Below are 24,005 nucleotides of genomic sequence, written 5' to 3'. Positions count from 1 at the left end.
CGATAACCGGCGACAAGATATAGAAGATGTTTAAAAACTTTCTTTGAACTCTATCCAATCGCTCAATATAAAGACTACGTTGGGAGTAGGTATATTTATATAATTTTAACATAGTTAATAAGACTAAATAAGCTAACGTCAACAAAATAGATGCTAATTAGCAAAAGGCTCTTCGTTCGTCTCAAGATGGCGCTGCGCATACCTGATATCATAATTACATAACTTTATTCACCCGATTCAATTTACGTGATCGCACGGCGTGAAGGTGAGTGCGCTAATTAAAACGTGAACATTAATATAAATCATTTCTACTATTATGAATAACAGCGGTTCTGTGAATTATAAAATGAATTTTGCGCCGAAAATCATTCGATTGATTTGAAGTATATAACTTTGTTCGTATTTCAGATTTTAGTTTTATTTTTTTATTTTGATCAAGTAATTGTCTAAGAATACACGGTATATTTTTTTGATTTGTTGATTCGATTTGTGTCTCGGTTATTATATTTACTGTCATCGTGTTTTCATTTAGTAGCATTAAAAATTTATGGATTGGCATTCTTTTTTTTTTATTGCCCTTGTAGGTAGACGAGCATACGGCCCACCTGATAGTGAGTGGTTACCGTCGCCCATGGACTTCATCAATGCCAGGAGCAGAGCCAAGCCGCTGCCTACCGATAACTTCGACCCCATGCCCTCATTAAAATTACAATACACAACTATACTACTACTACTTTAGAAATAGGTCTGTAATATTAACTCTTCAAAGATAATGAACGTGAACACAATATATAATTTTAGGTTTTTTTTTGTTTTCGACCATTCTTTTTACAATGCAGTATATTTTTTGGCAGTTTATATGAGAAAAGAAGCTCAAGCACCATAATGTTTTCTTTACCTGAAAAATTTAATGTACCCTTGAACCATGCATCCAACGTGTCAATCAAACTTCGTAAGCTTTCCTAACTATTTTGAAACTGAAATTCCCAGTTTCTTTCAACACAGGAATAAAGCGATGAAGTTCCTACGGTTGCATCTTTAACGCCACTTAGAACCAGACTTTTATGCCAGCCTGGTAGAAAAAATTGTAAATAATCTTCAAAGACTTCAACTTAAATCGACTCAACAATTTTAGAATCATTAAAACCTTCAACAGACGTTGAGAAGCAAAAACTTGAAGTCACGTTAGAATTACAAAGAATCGAGAAAGTCCGCGTTCCTCAAGAATAAAGTTCATCAGTGCTTTTCATACAATCCTAATGAAAATAGTTGTTACAGCTACAAACATTTTTCTTAGGAAGAAAACCCTGAAGCCTCTCCAAGCATCGTTAAGAACAACACTTAAGGGCGCTTACAACGGATCTGCAGTTAATGTGGAAAACTGAGGATCGTAGAAAAACACGAACGTAAGAATTTGGTTTATATAGATGACCTAGTTATTTTTACAACTACGTAGTTTCTCATTGTAAGGAAACTAGAATGAGGATCTGTCTGCGGTAATGGATAAAAGCTACGTTAATTGAAAACGTAGTATTTATTTTAATCAATGGCTTAAAATTGTCTTGTCGATTTTCTTACAGGAGCAAAATTTGACCATGGGTGTGACTCACTTTTTGTTCAGCAAAAGGAAATTTACACAAAACCTTTGAATCATTCAGAATGTCGGAAATGGTTCATAAAAAGAACTAATACTAGCTTAAGAGGTAAATTATTTTTAATCATATCAAAGACTCTTCAAAAGCTTAAAAAATACTAGAACACAGTGCTAAATATATACATAGTATATAGAGACGAAACGATCAGATGAGTTTGGTCAGGATTGCCGTCATTAATCAGTTAGGTGTCGACTGTTTGAAGTTTGTAAATCACCGAAACTTCGCTCCATTAGCCGTTCAATCATTCGGTCGTCAAATTTCGGCTGATCGTTACAGTTAAATGAACGACAATAACTCAATGTTATTTTAGCACATGTTAAAGCTTAACAACTGTTTGACATTATTAAATTATTTTATCGTGTGATTTTAAATTTTATAATCATGTTATGTACAACTGATTTGTGCGTCCAGTGTATAGTGAGACTATTTCACTATTGGGTGAAGTTTGAGTCCGAGTTAATACCGCATAATAAGCCTTGTAGCCTTTGTGATAATTTTGTGGTCGCGATCACATTGTTTTTTAGATTTTATAATTGGGTATGCTGATCACTTACATTGTACAGAGCTTGCATACGCTCGGTCATAACTTATTCCCTCACGCGGTCGGCACTCGCATAAACACCCTACAAGTCATTCAATTCCCTTTCTGCAGGATATTCGTCGGATAACCGTGATACGTGAGGAATGTATCGACGCTTGAAAGGCAAACGTGACTAAGCGACAATAACTGCGCGACGATTCCGATAGAGGCACCCGTCACGTGCGGACGTGCTCATCGTCCACTCGATCGCCCGGTCTTTGTTCGCCCGGCTTTTGTTAGCCCGGCCATTGTTCGCGCGGCCTGTGTTCGTGGTACATCTGCCGACAAAGTGGTTTCCTGCAAGTATTTATTTGTTTTGTTTCTTTTCGTAATTTCTGTTTTGTTGTGCTTTTTCTTTGTCCTGTAGTAATCGCGCCGCATTGCCACCTGTGTTCAATAGAACCGCTCAGGTCCGAGAAGTTGGGGCCTCGCCGCAAGGCGAGTGTTTTCAAGACCCGGGGCCGCCCCACCTGGGTACTCAGCGATCATGGACGCTGTATTCGCGGAATTCCTCCGACTTCGCCACCCACAGCTCGCCTCGGAGTTTTTGGCCTTCAAGGCCAATCACACTGCGAGCCCTCTCGAGGACTCCGCCGCGCTCGCTGCTCCTGCGTCGCCTGTACCTGCGTGCAGAGCTTCTGCATTGAGCACCGCAGCCTCTGTCGTGCCTGCCGCTCCCGTGTCGCCTATACTGGCGAGAAAAGCTGCTGCGTCGTCCGCCGTGACCATCGTTTCAGCTGAGCGATCATCCGCGGCCTCCGTCGCGCCCTCTAAAATACCTACACTTGCTCGTAGGTCGCCTGCACCCGCCTCCTCGTGCTCCGACTCTGACTCGGACATGGAGGTTGACCTCGCCCCCGCCTCATCGACGGATGGATTCACCCTGGTACAGAAGGGTAAGAAGCGTGCCGCGGAGTCTCGAGCTCCCGCGGCCGCTAAAATTAGCAAAGCCGTGAACGCGTCGCGCCCCCGCCCTCAGACTCCCGTTGCGCCCCCAGCCCGTGCCACTCCGTCGCCGCGTCCGGTGGCACAAAAAAAAACCCAGACCCCTCCCCCGGTTATCCTTCAGGAGAAGGCAGCTTGGGATCGAGTTTGCCTGGCCCTTAAGGCCAAAAATATAAATTTCACGAATGCCCGTAACCTCGCGAACGGCATTCAAATTAAGGTTCAAACACCCGACGACCATAGGGCCCTCTCTTCTTACCTCCGTAAGGAGCGTATAAGTTTCCATACGTATACGCTCCAGGAGGAGCGCGAACTCCGCGTTGTAATACGCGGAATCCCTAAAGAGTTAGATGTAGAGCTCGTAAAAGCCGACCTGTTAGAACAAGGCCTACCAGTGAATTCTGTGCACCGTATGCACACCGGTCGCGGTAGGGAGCCATATAATATGGTTCTAGTCGCTCTCCAGCCTACCCCCGAGGGTAAGAAAATCTTTAACACACAGACCGTCTGTAGGCTCTCTGGTATCGCTGTCGAAGCCCCCCATAAAAAAGGCACTCCTAGCCAGTGCCATAACTGTCAATTGTACGGGCACTCTTCCCCTAACTGTCACGCGCGCCCCCGATGTGTTAAGTGTTTGGGCGATCACGCCACGGCCCTCTGCGCTCGCGACCAAAAAACCGCGACGGAACCGCCTAGCTGCGTCCTGTGTCGAACACAGGGTCACCCCGCGAATTACCGTGGTTGCTCCCGAGCCCCTAAAATAAATCGCCGCGTCGCCCGCCAAAACCGCCTCCGAGCTTCCGGCCCAGACATCAAAGCCTCGGCACCCTCTGCGTCGCAGGCTAAGCCAGCGTTCGTTCCGGCGGCGGTGCCCAGTGTCTCGGCCTGGGAAAAACCGCTGCCGTACACGAACACGGCTACAACTCCCTCCTCCGCGATTCGTCCCGCCCCCGCGACTCGTCCCTCTCCCGCGACTTGCCCTCCGACCGCGTCCGACAATCTCGCTTTAGCGATCGACTTCTTTCAGTCGATCAACTTTGAGCGCGTTAACGCTTTGGGCGACGCCATTCGCGCTGCCTCCACTGCACAACACTTTATCGCCGTTGTGCAGGAATACGCCGACGTATACGCGTCATTAAATACGTACGTCCTCCCCTCACTCCGCCGGTAATCAATGGCGTATATAAGTAGAATAAAGCCCCTATCCGTAACGATAGGATTTTTTAACGCTTACGGTCTCGCAAATCAACGTGATCAGGTTTCTGACTTTTTGCGTGACCACCAAATTGATATCTTTTTAGTGCAGGAGACCCTACTTAAGCCCGCGCGCCGTGACCCTAAAATCGCGAACTATAACATGGTCAGGAACGACAGGCTCTCTGCTCGTGGTGGTGGTACCGTCATTTACTATAGAAGAGCCCTGCATTGCGTCCCGCTCGATCCTCCCGCGCTCGCTAATATCGAAGCATCAGTGTGCCGAATCTCACTGACGGGACACGCGCCGATCGTTATCGCGTCCGTTTATCTTCCACCGGATAAGATCGTTCTAAGCAGTGATATCGAGGCGCTGCTCGGTATGGGGAGCTCTGTCATTCTGGCGGGCGACCTAAATTGTAAACACATCAGGTGGAACTCACACACCACAACCCCGAATGGCAGGCGGCTTGACGCGTTAGTCGATGATCTCGCCTTCGATATCGTCGCTCCGCTAACCCCGACTCACTACCCGCTAAATATCGCGCATCGCCCGGATATACTCGACATAGCGTTATTAAAAAACGTAACTCTGCGCTTACACTCGATCGAAGTAGTTTCAGAGTTAGATTCAGACCACCGTCCCGTCGTTATGAAGCTCGGTCGCGCTCCCGATTCCGTTCCCGTCACGAGGACTGTGGTGGATTGGCACACGCTGGGCATCAGCCTGGCTGAATCTGATCCACCATCGCTCCCGTTTAACCCGGACTCTATCCCGTCTCCTCAGGATACCGCTGAAGCCATAGACATCTTAACGTCACACATCACCTCGACATTAGATAGGTCATCGAAACAAGTTGTAGCGGAGGACTTCCTTCACCGCTTCAAATTGTCCGACGATATTAGTGAACTCCTTAGAGCTAAGAACGCCTCGATACGCGCCTACGACAGGTATCCTACCGCGGAAAATCGTATTCGAATGCGTGCCCTACAACGCGACGTAAAGTCTCGCATCGCCGAAGTCCGAGATGCCAGATGGTCTGATTTCTTAGAAGGACTCGCGCCCTCCCAAAGGTCTTACTACCGCTTAGCTCGTACTCTCAAATCGGATACGGTAGTAACTATGCCCCCCCTCGTAGGCCCCTCAGGCCGACTCGCGGCGTTCGATGATGACGAAAAAGCAGAGCTGCTGGCCGATACATTGCAAACCCAGTGCACGCCCAGCACTCAATCCGTGGACCCTGTTCATGTAGAATTAGTAGACAGTGAGGTAGAACGCAGAGCCTCCTTGCCACCATCGGATGCGTTACCACCCGTCACCCCGATAGAAGTTAAAGACTTGATCAAAGACCTACGTCCTCGCAAGGCTCCCGGTTCCGACTGTATATCTAACCGCGTTATTAAACTTCTACCCGTCCAACTCATCGTGATGTTGGCATCTATTTTCAATGCCGCTATGGCGAACTGTATCTTTCCCGCGGTGTGGAAAGAAGCGGACGTTATCGGCATACATAAACCCGGTAAACCAAAAAATCATCCGACGAGCTACCGCCCGATTAGCCTCCTCATGTCTCTAGGCAAACTGTATGAGCGTCTGCTCTACAAACGCCTCAGAGACTTCGTCTCATCCAAGGGCATTCTCATCGATGAACAATTCGGATTCCGTACAAATCACTCATGCGTTTGATAGCTTATGCCTATGTATAGGTATAGATATATAACACAAATGTATAGGTATAGAAATATGTTAGTAAATTAAGTAATAATATATTTATAAATAATTACAGTAAATACAATTTTAAATTAAAGCCAACGTTCGAGCGATGACAAACAAGTATGACGCATAGTTGTTTGTCACCGCCTACAAAAACCCCTGCGCCGACCAATCTCGATTCATTCTCGGTTGAGACGTCGGGCGGTGCGGAGCTCTCTCTCTGGCTTGATACTGTGTATAAGTGTGGACATTGTGAATTAAAAGATAAGTATAATTATTACGTTATTAAATAAATATTATTATGTATGTAAAATGTTTCTATTTGCCATTTATCATAAATAAATGAATATACAATGATTATTACATAATGGTATTATTATTACTCAATAGATAGATGTTCCTGATGAAGTAACTGTTTTGGACTATGCTTTAATATGCAATTCAACAAATATATAGTGTAGAATTGATAAATTGCTGATTTATAGGCTGTTGTCAGTTTAGGTTGCTATTATCAGAAGTGGGATTCGATAATCCATGCTTGTTAACTGATATTTTCCTTTTAGTTTCCAGATGGATTTACCTAAGAGTTTCTGAAGGCCATCAAAGACGCAGTTTCCGGTTCCCGCCAGAACGACAGCGAGGTCGCTCTGCCAGTATTTGATCCAGCTAAGTGACCTTGGTGCTGAATCATGGTGCAACAATATTGAAACCCTCATCCAAAGAGTTTGGATGGAGTAACGCCGCAACAGTCGCCAAAGCTGGTAAGGCCCGTAAGGGATCCGCCTTATTGTGGTTTGAAACATGGGACCCGGCTGAGGGTCGTTCGTGGGATAATTTACGTTTAGAGCTGGTAACTTTATTCCCTGAGAAAAAGAATCTAGCAGAAAAACTTCAAAAGGCAGTACTATACACGTCTGAAACTGCAGATTCTTATTGCGAGTACGCAAGAAAAAAAATTAGGTTACTAAAGAATACAAAAATTACATTTACGGAATTATAATTGACTAAATTAGTCTGTGGCAGTATATGCGATGTTAATGTAAAAATGGCTTCGTTTAACAGCAATGTTAAAACTACTTCAGAATTAATTGCCCTATTTACTTCTTAGGCGAAAACAAAAAACAAAAAAAAAGGCCAATAGACAGTAAAAACCCTTACAATCGCAACCCCCTAAACGCTTTAAGACTGATTCTAAATCCGATGACATAGTGTTTTAACTGTGGTAAAATCTGTCACACCAAACAACAATGTTACGGTAAAAAAAAAGTACCCAAGAACAAGGATCAAATAATGATAAAATAAAGTTTTGTACTTATTGCAAAAAACCCGGGCATTTAGATTCTTACTGTAGATATAAACCCAATACGGACCCTTCTAAAATTGAAACACCGAAAAATGGGAATGGGGCATTGAACAAGATAGAGCACGAAAGTATGTAATTGATCATCTTACCTCCAAACCTCTTTTGACAATATTTGACCCACAGCGTCCAACAGTTACACACTGATGCTAGTGCTATAGGTTATGGAACAATATTATTACAAGTTAGGTAACGTGAATAAGGTGGTCGCTTATTATAGTGAACGGACAAGTCCAGCAGAATCCGTGTACTGCTCTTATGACCTAGAAGCACTTGCCATTTTTAATGCTTCTTGGCATTAAATTTACAATAATTACTGATTGCAATGCAATAAAATCAACCATGCCGAAAAAAGATTTGTCACCTAGGGTAGCACGTTGGTGGACCTTTATGCAGGATTTTCAATTTGATATTCAGTATAGAAAGGGTAAATTCATCAGTCATGTTGATTTTCTAAATCGCAATCCTGTTTCCGCTCCTTCAGAACGGCAGCATTATCTTAAAGTAAATTTAATTGAAGCCGAATATAAGTCCCGAGTCTTGGTTAAAAATCGCGCAAACAAACTACCCCGAAACCCAGACCCTAATGTCGCAATTGCAAGTCGGTAACTTAGGACACTAACCAATATATAATTAAAAATAATTTATTGCATTATAAAACTAGTCCTGATGCTGAGCCGAGGTTGTTTGCGCCGAAGGGATGTAGATTAAAAATCTTAAAACTATTTCGTGATGAAAATTATCATGTGGGGTTCAATAAGGTTTTACATAAAATCCGACAATATTTTTGGTTCCCAGGGATAACATCTTTTATCAAAAAAATATATTAACCATTGTCTTACTTGGGTTAAAAAGAAGGGATTCTCTGGTCCTAAACAAGGGTTATTACATCCGATCGCTTAAATTGCTGTACCATTCCATACCATACATTTAGATTGCACAGGGCCTTTTCCAACAACCACGGAAGGCTTTAAAAAATTTTGTCTCTTAAAACCCCTTAAAACAGTAAGGGTCGATTCGACCAAACAAGAGTAAATCTTATTCTTAGAATAACTCGTCAGTTAATCGAGAGTAAATCAATTTTACGTTTTACCAACTACAATTCTAAGGATAGTGGGCCTATTCGGAAATTGTTGCTATACCGCCGTTTCGCACGGAATAACGGAGCTATTCCTAGAATGGCGTCAGTCAGTCCATCTAATTTCTGTCATTTCATAAATATTTATTCTGTTCAACGCAATGCACTAAATTATTATTAATAGTCTGGCGTTGTATAATGCAACGTTTAAACGAAAAAAGATAAAACTACGCGACAAAACTTGACAATTCCCTCAAACAACAAATAAAATTAATACGTTTGACAGCTAGATATCTTGATAATGTATCGAACTGTTTATTTGTTTTTTTGGTGTACATTAAAGAATTCTCTCTCTTACACTACAGCTACTTTTTCACACTAAAATACGGCAAAATCGAGTTGACACTATGTATGTTTTTACACTATGCCGTTATACAACAACATTTATTTGCCGGATTTTATTTTCGTTCACCATTCACTCTGCTATTCGCGTATTGCTATTCCTAGCGCAAGTATACTATCGTTTACGTGGAAAAACGACTATGGATTTACTCGAGATTAAAATCATGGAAAAGATTATTCTTCGTATAGTTACTATCATTGGTAATAACTGATCGTAGTACGAATTTTAGCTCTAATCAAATCCAAGACCTTTTTAGAGAACTGAATATTGAACACTACATGATAGCTACTGGTACACCTAAAAGCAATGGTTAGGTTGAGCGTTATGTGGCTACTGTAGTCAATATATTACATACTATGTGCGAGGAGCCGTCAGAGTGGCCGAACGTATTGCTAAAAGTACAGCAGTAAATTAACACGACAGTACAAAAATCGACTGGTTTCACCCCCATACGCTTACTAACCGGTATAGAAGCAAATATACCTATAGTACAATCTCATCTAAACGGAATTATTAATGATGAGGATTTACACCCCAATATTGACGTCCAAGCTGATCGTGAAATAGCCAAACAGAGGCTAGAAAAAAAAAAAAATTAGCAGAAACATTTAAGCAACGATTTGATCATGTTAGGCGGAATACTAAACAATACAATATAGGTGATTTGGTCTATGTTAGCCAGGATCATAGGCGTAATGATAAATTAAGATCTAGATTTATGGGCCCTTACGAAATTCAATCTATCCCTCCAAATGATCGCTATACTCTGAAAGGCAACGGGAAAAATTACGGTTTTGGCCAGGAGAATGGGTTGATGATAATTTGTGATTGCTTAGATTTCAAGATTATAATTGTTTGATGATTATATTTATTTTTCAACTATATAATGTTTTGTACAACTAGATTGGTTTAAATTAAAGTTTTTTTTTTAGGAACATAGGTTACCTACATAAAATGTTACTAAAAATATACCTACATAAAATGTTACTAAAAATATATACATGGTACAAAAAGAAATTCAGAAACTCACGTCATATTGTGAATGAGTAAAAATATTTGGCTTTAACTTTTATCTGTCTGAGTACCGCTGGTCGGCCTACTATTTGGTGTCAATTATCTCACAGGCAGCGGGTGAATGTGATTGACATGTCTATGTAGTTGGCATTACTCAATAATTTTTCAATCCGAGTACCGCTGGTCGGCCTTCTATTTGGTGTCAATTATCTCACAGGCAGCGGGTGAATGTGATTGACATGTCTATGTAGTTGGCATTACTCAATAATTTTTCAATCCGAGTACCGCTGGTCGGCCTTCTATTTGGTGTCAATTATCTCACAAGCAGCGGGTGAATGTGATTGACATGTCTATGTAGTTGGCATTACTCGAAGAGAGTACCGCTGGTCGGCCTTCTATTTGGTGTCGATTATCTCACAAGCAGCGGGTGAATGTGATCGACATGTCTATGTAGTTGGCAAAAATACTCTGTTACTTATTTAAAGGGGACCATCGTGTCTATGCAAATGGTTGATTCGACTTGTTTGAAAACTTTTGACTACTTTCTTTCTTTTTTTCTGTGCCATGTATATTATGTTGATTAATGAATCGAATATACCTACTCATCTATTATAAATAAAATAGTAACACAATACTTCGAGGACGAAGTACTGTCAGTATGGCCGTGATAGCTTATGCCTATGTATAGGTATAGATATATAACACAAATGTATAGGTATAGAAATATGTTAGTAAATTAAGTAATAATATATTTATAAATAATTACAGTAAATACAATTTTAAATTAAAGCCAACGTTCGAGCGATGACAAACAAGTATGACGCATAGTTGTTTGTCACCGCCTACAAAAACCCCTGCGCCGACCAATCTCGATTCATTCTCGGTTGAGACGTCGGGCGGTGCGGAGCTCTCTCTCTGGCTTGATACTGTGTATAAGTGTGGACATTGTGAATTAAAAGATAAGTATAATTATTACGTTATTAAATAAATATTATTATGTATGTAAAATGTTTCTATTTGCCATTTATCATAAATAAATGAATATACAATGATTATTACATAATGGTATTATTATTACTCAATAGATAGATGTTCCTGATGAAGTAACTGTTTTGGACTATGCTTTAATATGCAATTCAACAAATATATAGTGTAGAATTGATAAATTGCTGATTTATAGGTTGTTGTCAGTTTAGGTTGCTATTACGTTCAACAGGTGCACCGCCTCACGGAGCACATTCTTGTGGGGCTTAATCGACCAAAACCGTTATACACGGGAGCTCTCTTCTTCGACGTCGCAAAAGCGTTCGACAAAGTCTGGCACAATGGTTTGATTTTCAAACTATTCAACATGGGCGTGCCGGATAGTCTCGTGCTCATCATACGGGACTTCTTGTCGAACCGCTCTTTTCGATATCGAGTCGAGGGAACCCGCTCCTCCCCACGACCTCTCACAGCTGGAGTCCCGCAAGGCTCTGTCCTCTCACCCCTCCTATTTAGCTTATTCGTCAACGATATTCCCCGGTCGCCGCCGACCCATTTAGCTTTATTCGCCGACGACACGACTGTTTACTATTCTAGTAGAAATAAGTCCCTAATCGCGAAGAAGCTTCAGAGCGCAGCCCTAGCCCTAGGACAGTGGTTCCGAAAATGGCGCATAGACATCAACCCAGCGAAAAGTACTGCGGTGCTATTTCAGAGGGGAAGCTCCACACGGATTTCCTCCCGGATTAGGAGGAGGAATCTCACACCCCCGATTACTCTCTTTAGACAACCCATACCCTGGGCCAGGAAGGTCAAGTACCTGGGCGTTACCCTGGATGCATCGATGACATTCCGCCCGCATATAAAATCAGTCCGTGACCGTGCCGCGTTTATTCTCGGTAGACTCTACCCCATGATCTGTAAGCGGAGTAAAATGTCCCTTCGGAACAAGGTGACACTTTACAAAACTTGCATAAGGCCCGTCATGACTTACGCGAGTGTGGTGTTCGCTCACGCGGCCCGCGCACACATAGACACCCTCCAATCCCTACAATCCCGCTTTTGCAGGTTAGCTGTCGGGGCTCCGTGGTTCGTGAGGAACGTTGACCTACACGACGACCTGGGCCTCGAATCAATTCGGAAATACATGAAGTCAGCGTCGGAACGATACTTCGATAAGGCTATGCGTCATGATAATCGCCTTATCGTTGCCGCCGCTGACTACTCCCCGAATCCTGATCATGCAGGAGCCAGTCACCGTCGACGCCCTAGACACGTCCTTACGGATCCATCAGATCCAATAACCTTTGCATTAGATGCCTTCAGCTCTAATACTAGGGGCAGGCTTAGGGACCCCGGTAACCGTACTCGTCGAACTCGACAAAGAGGTCGACGTGCAACCTAACCCATGCATCAGCCCGCTGAGTTTCTCGCCGGATCTTCTCAGCGGGTCGCGATTCCGATCCGGTAGTAGATTCATTCGCGAAACAATTGCTCTTGAGTTGTTAGGTCTCCTTCGGAGGCGCTCGGGCAGTTGTTAGCAAATCCCACCCCTCTTGGCTGAGCCTTTGCTCGCCCACCTGTCCTGGTGAAACTGGAAAGGCCTTCGGGCCACCAGTAAACTTTCAATCATAAAAAAAAAAAAAACAATAACTGCTTTATACATGAATAATAGGCAATAACCATCTTCGATGCACAAAAAAATATATATTTCTAGGTCTATTAAAATCATTTCAATCCTACAGCTAGATTCGTTAAAATAGGTTTTTTTTCAGGTATTTCAACTTTAAATTAGTCTACTGTAAAGTTCACGCATTGTCGCTTAGTCACGTTTGCCTTTCAAGCGTCGGTATATTTTCACGATGAGCCACAATTCGAATCTATCCTTAAGTATCTAAAGACAGCATCGGAACGCTCGGAATCTTCCCGATCCACACTCGGTGTTTTAAAGCATTCCAAGCACCGGTTACCGTTCTCGTCGAGCCCGTGGAATGCGAAGGGTTCGTCGTGCAACTTAACCCCACACAGCCCATTGAACTTCCCGCCGGATCCTTTCAGTGGGTCGCGATTACGTTCCGGTGGTAGATTTAGCGAAGCACTGCTCTTAATTAGGCAAGTGTCAGTAAAGTCTCCCAGGCCAAGCCAAATGAGCTGAGTGAACCTAGTATAGCCCCTTGAGATTATGGTTGCTATCGATTATCGATTATTGAATTCGATTGATTATGAATATCGATTATTGAATGGTTGATATCGTTTTTAAATTACAGTCAAAGCCACAGTGAAAACTAAACTGCTTCGTACCATTCAGAACTCTCGTAAAAGCACCTCGCGAATAATAATATAGCACAGAGCTCATATAACATTGTTAAGTCATTCCAGAATCAGATGCTATGTCGCAAAGTAAATATCTGGAAACGCTCTTTCCATTTAATTATTTAATCTTAATACATTCACACGTTCAAAGCGTGTTTACAAGTTAATGACGACACACATTGTTACTTCAGATTTGTTTGTCCGTGCATAAGTATAAGAACGTGCCATTAATTTTGATGGGACATCGCGTATCGGACGCGTATTCATAATACCATCAAACTACTCTACTTCAAGCGCGATCAACATATTTATTATTTCAGAATGTCAACAGTGCCTTTTAATGACATGTCAACATTAAAGTAGGGCACGAACCCTTCGACAACATTAGTAATCGATGACAGAACACCAAATATTGATTTCTATGTTTTACAGTGATAATGATATGAAGAACAATAACGTATATACGTAAATTTACTTGGTACGAATTAATTGATAAGCGTATTCAACATCATCATCATCAGCCTTTATCTGCCCACTGCTGGATATAGGCCTTCCCCAATGCCTTCCACAGAATGCGGTCCTCCGCCTTCCGCATCCAACGACTTCCCGCCGTGCGCACTAAGTCGTCAGTCCACCTGGTTGGAGGACGCCCCACGCTCCTGGTACCCATCCGTGGCCTCCATTCGAGGACTTTCCTCCCCCACCAAACATTAGCAAAGCGTATTCGATTGATGTTAAATTAAAATCTGCGCTATGAAATCACAGTCCTGAGTTGTAGGACGCGGCCTGGCTGTGCCCCTGGCATTGCTGATGTGAGCGACAGTGAGTACTTACTATCAACTGGCCCGTATGCTCGTTTGCATGCAAAGCCAAAAAAGTTTCTTTATTTATTTATTAATTGGTAGACGAGCTCACAGCCCACCTGTTGTTTAGTGGTTACTGGAGCCCATAGACATCTACAACGTAAAATGTGCCATCCACCACCACCTTGAGATATGAGTTCTATGGCCTCAAGTGTAGTTACGACGGTTGCCCCACCCTTCATACCGAAACGCATTACTGCTTCACGGCAGAAATAGACAGGGTGGTGGTACCTACCCGCGCGGACTCACAAGAGGTCCTACCACCAATCTCATACACTAGGCACACGTTCGATCGCTTTAATGTGGTAATCAAAAACGTAGTCCAAGAATCAAATTCCTAAAATTATACTGTGACATACGACCATTTACAGTGAGCCCATTTTCCAAAGGGAAAGAAATTAAGGTGTGGTAAGTTCAAACAATTGTATGAACCCGAAATATATTTCAATTACCACAACATGGCACATTCGTTGTGATTTATGTCGAATTTGTCCTTGTACGTAAACAGGCCTGCTATGTTGAGTATCTGAAAAGCTGCAGTCCAACGACGCTTTTCAACTTGACCCAGCGATATACGACTCTTACAGCCACAAGCTCGGAGCTGGACAAGTTCTCGCTTTTATTAAAACTTTCTGATAGTGTTATTAAAAGCGAGGTAAATTAGTATTATCATCAGCACTCACGATCAGTCTACTCATTTATAAACATAGATGAACAAAACTCACAGCTCACCTTAAGCTTTAACGTCGACCTATTTATTTATCGCGTAAATCGGTAGGCAGTGGCTTGGCTCTGCCCCTGGCATTGCTGAAGTCCATGGGCGATGGTAACTACTCACCATCAGGTGGGCCGTATGCTCGTCTGCCTACAAGGGCAATAAAAAAAATCAATGAACAAGCTCTCGACCCACCTGATGTAAAGTTTTTCTTGAAGCCCATAAATGTGACTTCCACCACCCACCTTGGAATAAGTCGAAGTCTATTTTTTCCGCAAATCAATCATGCATTGAGTTTTTAAACTAAGATTCACAATAGATTAGCGATTTCTTCTATGGAGCAAATGAATAAACAAATCATTAGATTTCGGAAGAAAAGAATCGAACCACGGCAAATAAAATTCTATACGAACCTCACCCGATCTTGAGTTTGTTTTCTCCTATTTTTGTCCCATTGTACCCTTTCAAAAGCATTGATTCCTCTGAAAGGTCCGAACAATTTGAGACTCCATTCAAACAGAGACTTGGAAAGTACTTTGTTCAATAGAAAGGTGATACCGATCTGTAAACAAGTTATTGAGAGGGATCTCCTTTAAGATCAGTTCTTTCGTAAGCTAGAAACGTGTATGATAAAAATATCTTTCTATATATTTTTTTCAAATAAAGGTTATCGTGAAAAATGTTCAACAAAGTGAAAAGTTTCGTAGCAGACAGTCGGTGAAGCTGATCAGTGTATGAGTAGATTCGACCTGATGAGTAGCTATAGATATTTATGTACATATTTACTTTCATGTAAAGATTAAGTTTCCTAGACGGATTTAGCGACAGTGGTCTTAATAATTCTGCTGGTAGGACGTATTGTCGCCATTATATGCCATTATACAATACAATTAGTAGCAGCAGTAAAAGCAGTAAATGTTTCGGATTGAAGGGTGGGGCAGCTGTTGTAAATATACTGAGACCTTAGAAGTCATATCTCAGGATGGGTGGCGGCATTTACGTTGTAGATTTCCATTGGGCTGTGAGCTCGTCCACCCATCTAAGCAATAAAAAATAGTATATAATCTTGTCCCATTTCATGTTCATTTATCTGACAGATCCCTCGAATTTAGTTAAAATAACTACAGCAAAGTAGGGGTTAAAAAGGTAGTAAAATGCCCTCTACACAGAAACTTTTTCGAGTATTTCACGAATTTACCCGAACTATTCCAGTCACGTGAAATGAAATGACACGGGCATACTGGTGCACGGACAAAAGGGGCATACATAACGGCGTATAACGGCATAGAAATGTGCGTTATGAGTGAAATTCGTTCTTTTACGAGAGATCCCGTTATTCTGGAGCCCTAATATTTCACAACGAAAGTTTACATTTAATGTCTGCAATTTGTAAGCTTTTTTCCTCCGTCTGTTATATTGCGGGGCTTTCGTGGAGCTTTTATGAGAATCCGAGCTTACTTTTGTCTCGTTTTCTTCCAGATGCACTTACGTATGTGTTCGTGCTTTAGTAATTCCCACGCTACTGCGCTTTCAGTTTTTAATATTGTCAAATCGGGCTAGCAAGCGACGTCTAATGAAACGTAGCTATTGAAGTTTGTTGACCCCTAAAATAGATTTGATCAGCCATCCCGAGCCATAAAATAATTCACACAATGTCAATTGCAATAATAGCATTATTTTATTTTTTTATTGCTTAGACGGGTGGACGAGCTCACAACCCACCTGGTGTTAAGTGGTTACTGGAGTCCATAGACATCTACGACGTAAATGCGCCACCCACCTTGAGATATAAGTTGTATGGTCTCAAGTATTTAACGGCCGTCTGGTGTAGTGGTAAGTGACATGGTCACTACACAAGGGGGTCGCGGGTTCGAATCCCGCCAAGGGAAGATATTTGTATGATAAATATAAATGTCTTTTCCAGGGTTATGGATGTATATTAAATATATTATTATGTATGTGTATAATAAAAATCTTACATTTATTTCCGTTATCTGGTGGTACATGTAACACAAGTTCTTCACGAACTTATCACGGGACCAGTTAACGTGGCGTGATTGTTTAAAAAAAAAAAATGGTATAGTTACAGCGGCTGCCCCACCCTTCAAACCGAAACGCATTACTGCTTCACGGTAGAAACAGGTAGGGTGGTGGTACCTACCCGTGCGGACTCACAAGAGGTCCTACCACCAGTAAATATACTCTTTAGTAACAGTTATAATATATTTGCTGAAATAGCATTTGAAGGTAGACAACTCGAAGTACCTCTAATTTACAATGATCCAAATATTCACGTACTGAAATAAAATTACAAAGGATTCTAGAACCCATTCAGTCGGGCTCAATCAAATTGAGATTTTTTATCAAAAATATAATCTGTAATGTTCAGTTAACTGGATATTGGCTATATGTAACATATAAGTAGAAGTGAATTTCAAAATCGATGTGATCAAAGCGAAATCTTTTGGTATTTTGTATTTTGAACGAAATGTAACAGTCTGCAGCCGGACTCAGACTCTGTAGTATCCATTAGAGTAAAGTATGTATTACGTTTTGGCATCAAAGTAGCGTTAAGGAACTGCCTGAAATTTATTCCCAAACCTCGAAACATAATAGACGAAAAGAACTCTAGAAATTTAATTATTCTCAACTAGTGCTTGAATAGCATTGACCTTCTGGTATCATTGCTAATTATTCCTCAGGGATACTTCAAGTTACAAAGCGCAATTCGATCCAATAGCTCCCCGTAGACGTAGAGGTTCCAATTAATTGGAAAATGCAACGAAAATTCGTCCCGCCACTAAAACTTATTCATAGCTTTCACATATACCTTCTCGTACTAGAACAAGAAGTAGCAAAAGTCACAATTTTCAAAAAAAATTCTTTTTGCCTTCTCCACTAGCCTGGAGGGGCGGTTCTGTCCGTTCTGATGTGTAGGCTTGCTTACGGAGCTCAGTCTGAGAGAACGTGCTAACATCTGCCCTAGCAAGAACAATTTTCTTCTTCTTCGTTCCCTCACTGCTGAGGATCGCGACCACTTGTGACTTTCCTCCACAGTGTTCGATCATGGGTGGCATAGACCGCATGGTATAGACTACCACCAACCGCTTCCTTTACCAGATGCGACGATCTGGCTGTTGTTTTGTCCATGGCGCGCTTGCCCTCTGTGCGACCCGCAATTATGAGCTTGTCTAATTCATGTCTGGGAGACCGCATGATGTGTCCGAAGAAGCTAATAACACGTTCCCGGCAGATGGAAGAGAGTCTTTTTCGGATGATTAGCTCCGTTAGAATGGACTCGTTTGTTCTCATGGCAATCCATGGTATTCAGAACATCCTCCGCCACACCCACATTTCAAAGGCATCGATCTTTTTGCTATCGCGGCTTTTCGTGCACCATATCTCCAATGAACAAGGCTTTGTTGAAACTAGGACCGGACCTCAATCGCGACACGCTGAGAAGATTACAAACCCCAAATGTCAGAACAGTTGAAAAATTTTTCAACCGTCAAATAGCTCGTCTAACAAAACTGAATTAGCGAAAATAAAAACCTTTCAGTACATCTTCCTTTTCTGTTTGTCAACTAGTTTTCCTCTATTTTTTGTTTCGTTTCATTCATTATAGTTTTTTTTTAATTATCAATAAAGGCTTTCTCGCCACTGACACGAGATACATTGACAGTAAAAATAGAAAAGTAAAAAGCAATACATAAAATGATTCTAAATCTTGTAGCATCAATGCTTAGGGTCGAGTATAGACTACTGCTCGCCACCTGGTGTAAATAAATCGGAGAATGCATTTTATAAGTGTGCTTGAAAGCTCTTACGTGCTTTCAGCCGTTGAAGCTGATACAAGACTTACATTTGGAGTTTTTCATAAAAAATAATATTGTAAAGCACTATATTCAAATGCTAGTATCAAACAATAACAAATTTACTGTTGATTTATTATGTGTGTGTAAGTAGTATATTGGAATATAAATCAGTGATCTCATATTATATTTAACATACCGCTAATATCTATTTATTGTAGGTATGTATTTTCTTTAATATTAAATTATTAATAGTACACCGCAACATATCTGCTGTATCTTAATCTTTTCCAGAATTATTATAAGTTTAACGGTTGTCTGGAAGAGATCGCTTTTAGCGATAAGACCACCTACTGTACAAACGTATCTGCTTGTTGACTGTTTTCTAATCTGTTAATTGTGGTTTGGTGTGTAATAAAGTATGCTCTCTCTCTCTCTCTCTCATATTTCCTAAAATTTTGGATTTGACTACCATTTGCTCTGGTTTCGGATATCTATATTTCTAATGCCGATAGCACAAGAGAAACCTTATTTTAATCTTGCGGCCGATGAATTTGGAGTGTCTAACATTAATCTACATGTGAACACTTGAAGGCAATAGTCTAGCTCGTACTCTGAAAACCTATAACTGTTTTTCCTTGAGCAAATCACTCCTTAAATGTGAAGAAAACGTCTTACGCTGGATATATTATTAAAACTCTCCACGCTCGCTCTCCGTGTTCCGTGGAAATGCACTCAATTTGTATTCTGAACCGTCAATATTTTAAAACGGAAATGTTCAAGAAATTCTGCTTTAAATAAATTACCATATTTATCTTTTCAAACGTGTCTCCATTAGTCTACACAAACGGGAGAGCATACATTATGACGTATATAAGCATGGAGTATTTTATTGGAACAGTTTGCTAATACTACAGTTAGTAGGGTGTGGTGAATAACTGTAATAATGTCTTTATTTATAATGTTTGAATGTGTTCTTCTTCAACTTAAATTTCAAAAAATTCCAAAACGGTACCTGTATCTTTTTTTTTTATTGGTTATATGGGTGGACGAGCTCACAGCCCACCTGGCGATAAATGATTACTGGAGCCCAAGACTTCAGAAATAGGCAGGGGGGTGGTGACCTCAATGACCTACGAGGTATTAACACCGGCACACCTGCACCACCCGATACGAATACACACTTTAAGCCACAGTGACTTCAATGATTTTAAGTTATTTTAAAACGTATCAAAACAAACTCCGAAAATACTTTAAAAGTAATTCGTTACAGACACGTACGTCCTATTGATTTCGTCGCCTTTAATATTACATTCACGTGAAATACACATGGAAGACGAAAAGGGAATAAAGTACTCACTGAAATTTGTGTTCGACTATATTTTTTATGATCGCAAGCTCTCAATCGAGCAATCGAGATCAAACGAAATCGATGTTTTTACCGTCAACAAAGTTGAAATAGGTCTTATTGTTCTGTTAGACGCAAATCAACTGCCATTTCAATACGTGATATTAAGTGATTATTTATTAAGCCCCAAGAAGGCTGAAGTGAGTGGAGGTTGTCTCGTCTCTATACCGTCGAGTACTAATAATCAGTAAAATTTACAGTCCTGTTCAATAATGTAAATGATCGAAAATTTTATTACGAAGGAAAACTTTTTACTGGTGGTAGGACCTCTTGTGAGTCCGCACGGGTAGGTACCACCGCCCTGCCTATTTCTGCCGTGAAGCAGCAATGCGTTTCGGTTCGAAGGGCGGGGTAGCCGTTGTAATTATACTTGAGATCTTAGAGCTTTTATCTCAAAGGGGATGGTGCATTTACGTTGTAGATGTCTATGAGCTCCAGTAACCACTTAACACCAGGTGAGCTGGGAGCTCGTCCACCCATCTAAGCAATAAAAAAATGATATTTTTTTTAAATTAAACCTAGAAGGAATTCTAGAAATTAATTCAATTAAGATGTTAAACTAAAGTAAAACAGACAAAAAAAAATCCCGTCGCCTATAACTAATTGTTCATTTTGAAAAACCATTCTGAACTATCCACTCCGCCATGAATTAGTATCGGCAGCTAAATTTGAATTGAACATTTAATCGTGGCTACATTTAAGATTTTTTAAATTAGTATACGGATCCTATAATTTTATTCACGTAAAGAATCGTGAAGTTCTCTCTTTCAAACGAAACATATGATCAACCTCACTCATGACGACTCACACACACCCTACCACAAAAAAAGGGTGCGTGTACTTATATATGCGCGTAAGAAGCTTATACTTTATTTTTATTAAATTTATTTCTTTTTTTATTTAAACTTTGATCGATTTGAAAAAAATCGATTAAACAACATCCTCAAACACGCATATAGGACATCCCTTTTCTTGACATCGTATAAATTCGGTAATTCTTGGTACGGTTCGGAAAGTTCACCTTCGGCTATATTCAGACTCACCAAGTTACGTCGGTCGTATTGTAATGAGCGATTTAGTGGGCAACTTCATTCTGTTAATTTTGTGTCACGGTGCGCGGGCATCGTAAAATTTCACTCTCATCACTTTTTCATAACGCGCCTAAAGTAGTATAACTTCAAAAAATCCACTGCAATAGCTACTACATGATAAATAGAACGATGAAAACTAATCTTAGTGCAGATTTCCCGTCGCAGGCTGATTTAACGTTAAGAATATATAGAGGAAATAGATTTTATCCCCATTCCCCATCTCTGTGTGAGAATTGAGAAGCAATGAGGAAGTCGTAGCTTCATTCTACTTATTCGAAATATTTTGTTCGATTCATATTTCTCTGAAACCAAGTGTTTGTTTCAGTATAATAATTTGTTTTATTGTAAAGATACGCTTGAAGCCTTATTAGTGTCGTAGCTAGTGACGGAGCCTATTGTACTATTGATTTCAGGTTCGAGTCCTCGGTTGGAGTCAGTATTTTTGTGTAGCGCAAGCTGTGCAACTGAAATTTAGGCCCAATATCTTCAAGTGGGTGGCTGCACTCAGATTGTTATGGAAATTGACTCTAATCTGGCTGTTTGTACAGTCATTGTCGCAATTTAAGCTTAGTTTTAAAACAAATCACAACTCTCAAAGTCGCAGCCGGAAGAAATATATTCATGGAATGGTCCGAGCTTCTGATAGTGCGGATCGATATTTGTAGCGATACTGAAAGCCCCATGACACGCTAAGGTTTCGTGGGAAACGATTTAGTAGCTGACTCAACGTTATTGTGTCTTAGACTATGTACGGACGGAAACAAAGGCTTCAAAGGTAAATTGGCTTCAGGAAGGTAATTGATTTTCGCAGCAGACTATTATAGTTCTCAATTTTATATCAATTATCTGGTGAGTTCCCTAGTTACCTTTTACGATGCCTATGGCAAGAGATGGGCAGTCACTTTCTAGGCCGTTACATAACTGAACATCTTCCAGTTCAAATACTAGGATACCCATTGTTTCGATATAGAGGAAACTTGGAATTAGTGCTCAAAGTCGGCCATCGATATAATGTTTTTTTTATTGCTTCTTAACACTTAACACCAGGTGTTAAGTGGTTACTGGAGCCCATAGACATCCACGACGTTAATGCGCCACCCACCTTGAGATATCAGTTCTAAGGTCTCAGTATAGTTACAACGACTGCCCCGCCCTTCAAACCGAAACGCATTACTGCTTCACGGCAGAAATAGGCAGGGTGGTCGTACCTACCCGTGCGGACTCACAAGACGTCCTACCACCAGTAATTATACAAATTATAATTTTGCGGGTTTGATTTTTATTACACGATAAATATTACACGATGTAGCAATAAATGCTCATCCAGCAGAGTGCGTCCAACAGATGAACATCTAAATCTGTGCTAATAGAGTAAATTCACAAAAAGGAATCGTCAGTTTATTCCAAGGTAATAACGCCAAGACCCAAGGGTGTGATGGCCGTCACTCGGAGCGAGGGAACATCTAACGTCTCAAGGTCAACTGTTATATCTTAGGGTTACGGTCACTGGGTGGATAGTTAAATCGTCTGACCGCCACGACAGTAAAACGCCACAAAATAGAACGAAAACAACTGAACTCTGGGCAGGATTTAGACCACCTAGATGGTCTTATTTGAAATTGTAACCGTCTATTAATCATAAGACTCATATCAGCAATCTGTATGATGATCTCGCTATTATTCCTTCTTTGCTTATGTTGTTTCTTGCTTGCTGATTGTTTTTAATTTCTTTGTTTCTATATTATGTTTTTGTTTCCCTAGTGTTTTAATTTGTTTATATTGGTGAGGACCTCTAATTGGCTTTTTGTTTCCATTATTTGTTATATTATAAAATTATGTTAGTTGCTGGTTGGTTTCCTTGTAGTAAATAAAAAAAATATATTTACTTATTTATTTAGTTAGCACCAACATAATGATCATCAATACAAAATATTAACAAATTGACTATGACAGATATCACCTCAATCACAGGTGCAATCGACAGTACAATAGCTTACAACATCTTGAAAATAGAAAACTAAAAATATAATGAGTAAAAGTAATTTTAAAAAATATGAAATCCAGAATTATACTTTGTTACTAAGTAGCAAAATATTTAATATCTACACTGATTAAAAACATAATATACAACTAAAAGTTAATTACATTTGATTAATTATCACTCCATAGTGGTAACAGTAATTCTCAAACAGTACCACTTGTTTATTTCTCTGAGAATCTTGGGTACCATTTCGTCCGATCCAACGACCCGTCGTTCATCTAGTTAGTCTATTTTAAAAAGAAATTGTAAAATTGCTTCCCAGCAAAAACCAAACAGAGTATTTGGCTTTTATGTTAGGTTTAAAAGTTGTGAGCTAATATTGAAATAAGAATTTTAAAACGAGGTTCAAAAACAGCGTACAGGATAGGCAGCCTCTCAACTTTATCCCTAGTGTCACAAATACCGATAAGTGGCAATTACCATCAACCGTGATGGCTATGACCACGGAAATCACAAAGTTCACCATCCCAACAGCTAAAAACTTGCTTATCTATTTACGTCAAACTATCTTGGTGTAGACAGTAGAATGAGCAAACAATCATCATTTCTATCACACTGGTAGCCAATTAGCTCCAAGCAGACTGAGACTGAGAGATCTATCTGTAATATCGCGACAATTATCTTCAAACAACAAAACGCCTCATCCAAAATAAGTTACAACGTCAACAATTCTATTCGGTACAGTTCCAAAATTTCCACCGAGACACGTATAGAAAAAAAAGAGAAATATAAGAAAAATGGCGAAAACGTGAGTGCGAAAGGTCCCTGTGGATCAAGGGGCATCAAAGCAGGCGATTTATTTGAACAGCGCACAGATATGTACCTAGGTAAGCTA

The 24,005-nt window shown here is 40.6% G+C and overlaps 1 protein-coding gene across 1 annotated transcript in view; it reads right to left on the bottom strand.

Moving 5' to 3' along the window:
• Positions 1-24,005, bottom strand: part of LOC105841534 (uncharacterized) — a 120,581-nt gene that overhangs the window by 38,357 nt on the left and 58,219 nt on the right. The gene's annotated exons all lie outside the window — the stretch shown is intronic.

The sequence above is a fragment of the Bombyx mori genome, chromosome 23, assembly GCF_030269925.1.
Source record: "Bombyx mori chromosome 23, ASM3026992v2".
Taxonomy (NCBI): Eukaryota; Metazoa; Arthropoda; class Insecta; order Lepidoptera; family Bombycidae; genus Bombyx; species Bombyx mori.
Note: the sequence above shows the minus strand (reverse complement) of the source record. Positions and strands in the feature narration are given on the sequence as shown.